Genomic DNA, 7,105 nt, shown 5'->3' with positions numbered 1-7,105 from the left:
ATATAATAGGTGTATATATTTATGGGTTACATGAGATATTTTGATACAGCATGCAATGTGTAATAATAACATTTGGGTAAATGGGATGTCCATCGCCTCAAACATTTATCCTTTGTGTTGCAAACATTCCAATTACACTCTTCTTAGTTATTTAAAAATGTTAGTTGTACATTTTTAAATAACTAAGAAGAGTGTAATTGGATTGTTTGTATAATTAACAGTTTTAAATAACGAATTGACATTCTTAAATTTGATTGCGATGCAGCATGGACAAAGGTGTTGAGTCTCTTGACAATACTCAAAGGTGTTGAGTATCACTGGTGTACTAATACCAAATTACTGGATAATTAATATCAAATATAAAAAATATTTATCTGTTCCTTTGGAATGATTGGCTCAAGGATGGTATTGTTTCAGGTCCTAGGCTATTTTTTTTTTTTTTAAGGAGAAACGTAAGAAGGTCTAATTGTGGCTGTACTTTTAGTATAAAAACAGTGGCATCTCAGAATTTCACATTCACATGAATGGAGAAAGGATGAATTATTGAACGGAGACCAGCTGGGTAGCCAGTTGAGGGGGAAAGCAAGGCAATAAGAGCCCTACCTCACAGCTTACTCTGAAAGTAAAGCTGCAATATTCTGTATTTTTCTTAAAATTTTAAAAATTAAATACTGGAAGAAAATAATATAGGTGAATGCCTTTTCTTTTTGAGACAGCCTTGCTCTGGGGCCCAGGCTGGAGTGCAGTGGTGCGATCTCCGCTCACTGCAAGCTCCACCTCCTGGGTTCATGCCATTCTCCTGCCTCAGCCTCCCGAGTAACTGGGACTACAGGCGCCCGCCACCACGTCCGGCTAATTTTTTTTTTTTTTTTTTTAAGTAGAGACGGGGTTTCACCGTGTTAGCCAGGATGGTCTCGATCTCCTGATCTCATGATCTGCCCGCCTTGGCCTCCCAAAGTGCTGGGATTACAGGTGTGAGCCACTGTGCTTGGCGAGGTGGATGCCTTTTAAACAGTGAGTTGGAAAGTTTTCTGAGAGCACAGCAAAGTCAAAAGCCATATAAGAAATCACTAAAAGACTATAATCAATATGACTGTATAAAATTTAAATTTCTGTGTAGTAAATTTTAAAATATATAGTAATCACAATTGAAAGGCAAATCACAAACTAAGAAAAATGACATTTTAACATGGTTTAAACAATGGATCAGTATCTTTAATGTACAAAGAGTTCATACCAATGAATAAAGGCAAATCAGAAATATGAGCAAAGGACATGTAGAGGCAATTCATGGGAAAAAAAAAGGAAATGTAAATAGATAATATCATATAAAAATGTCCTTTACTAATCGAAAAAAGGTAAATTTTAATAACAATTGTCTTTCACATATTAAGATGTTTAAAAGAGAAAAATGCACATTGTCTTTCCAGGTTAGAAGAAAGTATCTTTCATTAATTTCTGAAGTGATATAAAACATAACTTTCTGATGGACAGCAGTTTGGCACTATGTATCAAAAACTGTAAAAATAACCATATTTTTTGACTCCAAAATCTTAGAAAACAAATATAGGGTTTTTTTTACATGTTTCTGGCATGGATAACATACATATGTTTATGGCATGATTGCTCATAATAGGAAAAAATAAGCAGGAATGCAAATATCAAGTAATTATTATTGATTAATAATTTATTATTAAAAGTATATATCCATAGAGTTGTTTCACCAAAATATATTTATTAAGCACCTATCTCGTGTCAGATACTATTTTAAGCAATGAGGATAGAGTGATAAATAAGCCAGAAAAAGTGCTTGCATTGTTAGAACTGACATTCTAGTTTAGGGAGACAAATAACAGATACATACATCCTGTCAAATATAGTGCAATGTCAAATAATGACATGATTATATTAAAAAAGCCTAAGTGAGCAATAAAGGAAGCTTTTTTCGAATAAGGAAGTCCTCTTTGAAGAAGTGACCTTAGAGCAGAGAACTGAATGAAGTGAGGGAGTGAGCCATCTGTGAATATGTGGGAGTTTTCCAGGCAGAGCTGAGCAGGAGAAAGGCCCTGATAGCAAACTATGTAGCCAGTGAGAAAGGGTGAAAGTGATAGGAAATGAGAGCTGAAAGGAGGCTAGGTGCCAGATCTTGCAAAGTCTTGTCAGTGGTGAACAAATTTAGGTTTTTTGAGAGTAGAGGAGTAATGTGACTGTGTTGATATTTTATAGGAATCCACCTGGCTTCTGTATGGGGAAGAGTAAAGGTTTCCACCTACTAAAGGCAAACAGCTGAGGCAAAAGATAGTAATAATTTCATCTAGAGTGATAGTGTAATGGAGATGAGAAGAGTTTAGAGTGAAGATGTTTATAGATTACATTAGAGATGAATATTAAATGACATGAAAATATGTTCAATTTAAACCATGTACAGTATGATCTTCATTTTAAAAATATTAACAAAGATAAACCATAGAAGAATGTGCTAAAATGATAGTATTATGTCTGAGCATGGACTTGCATAGTTTCACTTTTTATTTAATTGCTCTAAAAAACTTTGCTTTTTTTCCGAAGAAGAAAAATTATTTTAGAAAAAAAATTAATAGAGCAAATTTAGTTATGGGCAGACAGCAATAAAGATCTTTCTAGATTACTAAATCTGTTCATATCATTTAATCAGTAGTCTCTAGAGCACTATGAAAGCTCTATCATCCTGTATTTCTCCAAAATATTTCTGAAATAATTATGCTGAAATCGTCCAGAGTTTATTGCTTCAAACTAGTTTGAGAAACTCATAACACAGGAATTAAAACATGCACTTATAAGGTGGCCAATGCATTTTATGAAAACAACAGAACGTTTGTATTAGTTTCTATTGTGGCACAATAAATTGCCCCCATAACAAATTGAGCAACTTAAAACAACATTTAATATCTCATAGTTTCTGTAATTTAAAAATTTCTGAGTGGCTTCACTGGATAGTTCTGTCTTAGGTTTTCCATGAGGTTCTAGTTAAGACTTCTACTTGGGATGCAGTCATTTTAGACTTGACTGGGTTTGATTAGGGCTGGAGGATCCCCTTCTAAGATCTCTTACTCAGACAGCTGTAGAAAGAATGTCTTTATTTCTTGCTGATTGCTGTTAATGAGGTTTCAATTCCTTGCCACATGAAGTTCATAGAACATCTTGAGTGTCCTTATGATGTAACAGCTGGGAGACAGACAGCAAGGAGGAAGCACAATGTTGTTTATGACCTAATTACACCTCATCACTTCTGCCATGTTCTATTTTTTGGAAGAGAGTCACTAAGTCCAACCCCACACTAAAAGGGGAAGAGGATTTGACTGTATCTTTTGAAGGATTGTCAAACAATAGCATTTATATCGTTAAAATGACTAAAATATTAAATCACTATATAACAATTAATGGGTAGAGGATATTATTAGGTGCCAAAACTAATAATAAGGAAATTTTTAGCCCAAATATTGACAGAATAATACAGTGTTTTACTTTTTCCCTTAGTAAATAGATATAAAGGATTAATTTTCCTTGAAAATAATATGATAGAAATACATATAACCCCCCAAAGAGCTTAATACATATTTTCAAAAGTCCAGTCATTATTATTGTTGACTTGAAATACAAATGAAAACTAGCAGATTGTTTCAACAGTTTTCAAGAGTTGGCACAGAATGCTATGGTCCTGCGAAACAAAAGTGCCTGTACAGAGCAAGCAAGTCATTCATTTATGTTAACATTGTGCTAGAAAATTCTGATGCTAAATAAATTTAGCTCACAGGATAAAATAAAAATTACCTATATTTTTAATTCAATAATTCACTCAGCAACATATATTAAGCATCTACTATGTGTAAACCACTGTATTGGGTAGTGTGATGCAACTATACACTCTTTTATTTATATCTTTTTTAGAGACAGGGCATCACTGTGTTGCCAAGGCTGGTCTTGAACTCCTGGGCTCAAGCAATCTCCCCACCTCAGCCTCCCAAGGTGCTAGGATTACAGGAGTGAACCACTGCGCCTTGCCTGGTAAGTATTTTAAAAGGTGAAATTTAGTAATATTTTAAATATTTTACATGTAAAATAACTTGAAATAAGCATTTAAAAAATATCTTTCCAACAATAGAGGTGTTTTTGTTTTGTTTTGTTTTTGTAAAATGATATGATATAACAATCCGCTATGGTGCATTTGATCCTGATTACATTGGTAGGGAAGTTAGGCAAAGCACATTTAACATCTAAACACTTAATGGGACACACACAGTAAATGGAAGCAAGTGAGAATATTTTAAATTGTGAATTGAGTATAAATTTTCTAAATTGCTGAGTTTATTCTTTTTCTACTTGATAGGCTATGCCATTTATGTTCAGAAGATGGTGATGCCCAAATTATTGGACTCAATTTTTCGTCCCTCTGCCATAGTATTATACCGTTGGGCAGAGTAGACTTTCCTGCCCTTTGTTTGGGGAGCTGGTAGAGTGATATCCTTGCGCAAAAAGGTGTTAGCAGGTGTGACCCGAACAGAGGCTTTGCTCAGTTGGCTTGCCCTCTTGGGCTTCTGCCATAACCATGAGAAGCACCTCCTGAATAACCACTGCCCCTTCACTCTGGGCTCCCGAAGGAGATACTTGGAGCACACCTGAACCCAACTGGAAGTCTGGGGACAATCCCAGGTGAACCCAGCCAACATCACCAAAATCCAGCCAACCTGCATGCAGAGGAGTGAATGAGAAAAATAAATACTTGTATTTTAAACCACTAAGATTATTTTGGCGATAGGTGACCAACATGATGCTTTTGCAGAATTTTAATTGAATTTTATTTCTAAAATGTCCACTATAGGATTAAATACTATCATCACAAACATGTCAAATAACTGTGTAAGAGAAATTTTATCTTTTAGTAACTTTAAAAATGCTGTGAAAATTAACCCATTGATACAAGAAATAATTTGAGTAAATGCAATATAAATTTCTTAAAATCTTGCTTTATCTTCTTTAACCTCTAGTAGATTTTTATAAGTTGAATGACCATTTTAATATCATTTGACTTTTTTAAAAAATTTATTTTAGGTTCAAGGGTACATGTGCAGGTTTATTATGTAGCTAAATTTATGTTACAGGGGTTTGTTGTACAGGTTATTTCATCACCGAGGTACTAAGCCTAGTACCCAATAGGTTTTTTTTTTTCTGATCCTCTCCTCCCACCCTTCACCCTCAAGTAGGCCTCAATGTCTGTTGTTCCCCTCTTTGTGTCTCTGTGTTCTCATCATTTAGCTTCCACTTTTAAGAGAGAACATGTGGTATTTAGTTTTCTGTTCCTGTGTTAGTTTGCTAAGGATAATGGCCTCCAGCTCCATCCATGTTCCTGCAAAGGACATGATCTTGTTCTTTTTTATGGCTGCATAGTACTCCATGGTGTACATGTACCATATTTATGGTCATTGATGGGCATTTAGGTTGATTCCATGCCTTTGCTATTGTGAATAGTGCTGCAGTGAACTCATACGTGTGCATGTGTCTTTATTGTAGAATGATTTATATTCCTTTGGTTGTATACCTAGTAATGGGATTTCTGAGTCAAATGGTAGTTCTGATTTTAGCTCTTTGAGGAACCACCACACTGCTGTCAACAATGGCTGAACTAATTTATACTTCCACCCAACAGTGTGTAAGAGTTTGTTCCCTTTTCACTGCAAACCTCACCAGCATCTGTTGTTATTATTATTTTTTACTTTTTAATAATAGCCATTCTGACTGGCATGAGATGGTATCTCATTGTGATTTTGATTTGCATTTCTCTGATGATCAGTGATATTGAGTTTTTTTTCATATACATGTTGGCCACATGTATGTCTTCTTTTGAAAAGTTTCTGTTCATGTCCTTTGCCTATTATTCAGTGAAATTGTTTGTTGTTTTCATATATATTTGTTTAAGTTCTTTATAGATACTGGATATTAGACCTTTGTCAGGTACACAGTTTGCAAATATTTTCTCTCATTCTGTATGTTGTCTGTTTTCTCTGTTATTATTTTACCTTTGATTATCTTTCCTTTCTCTTTTTGACAGATAAAAATTTCAGATACTGTTCCATTTATTCCCAATAGCATGTAAAAATACTAACGAAAACTCTAAATATTTGGCAAAATGAAGAGAGGTATCTGATATGGTTTGGTTGTGTCCCCACCCAAATCTCAACTTGAATTGTAGCTCCCAGAATTCACACATGTTTTGGGAGGGACCCAGGGGGAGGTAATTGAATCATGGGGGCTGGTGGTTCCCATGTTATTCTCTTGATAGTGAATAAGTCTCACAAAATCTGATGGGTTTTTCAGGGGTTTCTGCTTTTTCTTCTGCCTCATTTTTCTCTTGGCACTGTCATGTAAGAAGTGCCTTTCACCTCCTGCCATGATTCTGAGGCCTCCCCAGCCATGTGGAACTGTAAGTCCAATTAAACCACTTTTTATTCTCAGTTTTGGGTACGTCTTTATCAGCAGCATGAAAATGAGCTAATACAGTGAATTGGTACCAACAGAGTAGGACATTGCTGAAAAGATACCCAAAAATGTAGAAGCGACTTTGGAACTGGGTAATAGGCAGAAGATGGAATAGTTTGGAGGGCTCAGAAGAAGACAGGAAAACATGGGAAAGTTTGGAACTTCTTAGAGACTTGTCAGTGGCTTTGACAAAATGTTGATAGTGATATGAACAATAAGGTCCACGCTGAGGTAGTCTCAGATGAAGATGAGGAACTTGTTGGGAACTGGGGCAAAGGTGACTCTTGTTATGTTTCAGGAAAGAGACTAGTGGCATTTTGCCTTTGCCCTAGAGATGTGTGGAACTTTGAACTTGAGAGAGATGATTTAGGGTATCTAGTGGAAGAAATTTCTAAGCAGCCAGGCATTCAAAAGGTGACTTGGGTGTTGTTAAAAGCATTCAATTTTAAAAGGGAAACAGAGCATAAAAGTTCAGAAAATTTGCGGCCTGATGATGCAGTAGAAAAGAAAAACCCATTTTTTTGAGGAGAAATTCAAGCTGGCCACAGAAATTTGCACAAGAAGCAAGGAGCTTAATGTTAATCCCCAAGAA

General features: G+C 35.4%; 1 protein-coding gene across 1 annotated transcript in view; it reads left to right on the top strand.

Moving 5' to 3' along the window:
* Positions 1 to 7,105, top strand: part of TMEM232 (transmembrane protein 232) — a gene marked incomplete at its 3' end in the record, with an annotated part of 213,786 nt that overhangs the window by 951 nt on the left and 205,730 nt on the right. The window contains exon 2 of the mRNA XM_011958287.1: positions 3,928 to 4,044. The remainder of the gene's footprint in view (positions 1 to 3,927; positions 4,045 to 7,105) is intronic.

This window comes from Colobus angolensis, unplaced genomic scaffold, assembly GCF_000951035.1.
Source record: "Colobus angolensis palliatus isolate OR3802 unplaced genomic scaffold, Cang.pa_1.0 Scaffold465, whole genome shotgun sequence".
In the NCBI taxonomy this organism is placed as follows: domain Eukaryota; kingdom Metazoa; phylum Chordata; class Mammalia; order Primates; family Cercopithecidae; genus Colobus; species Colobus angolensis.
The sequence above is the reverse complement of the archived record's forward strand: the minus strand, read 5'-3'. Positions and strand labels throughout refer to the sequence as shown.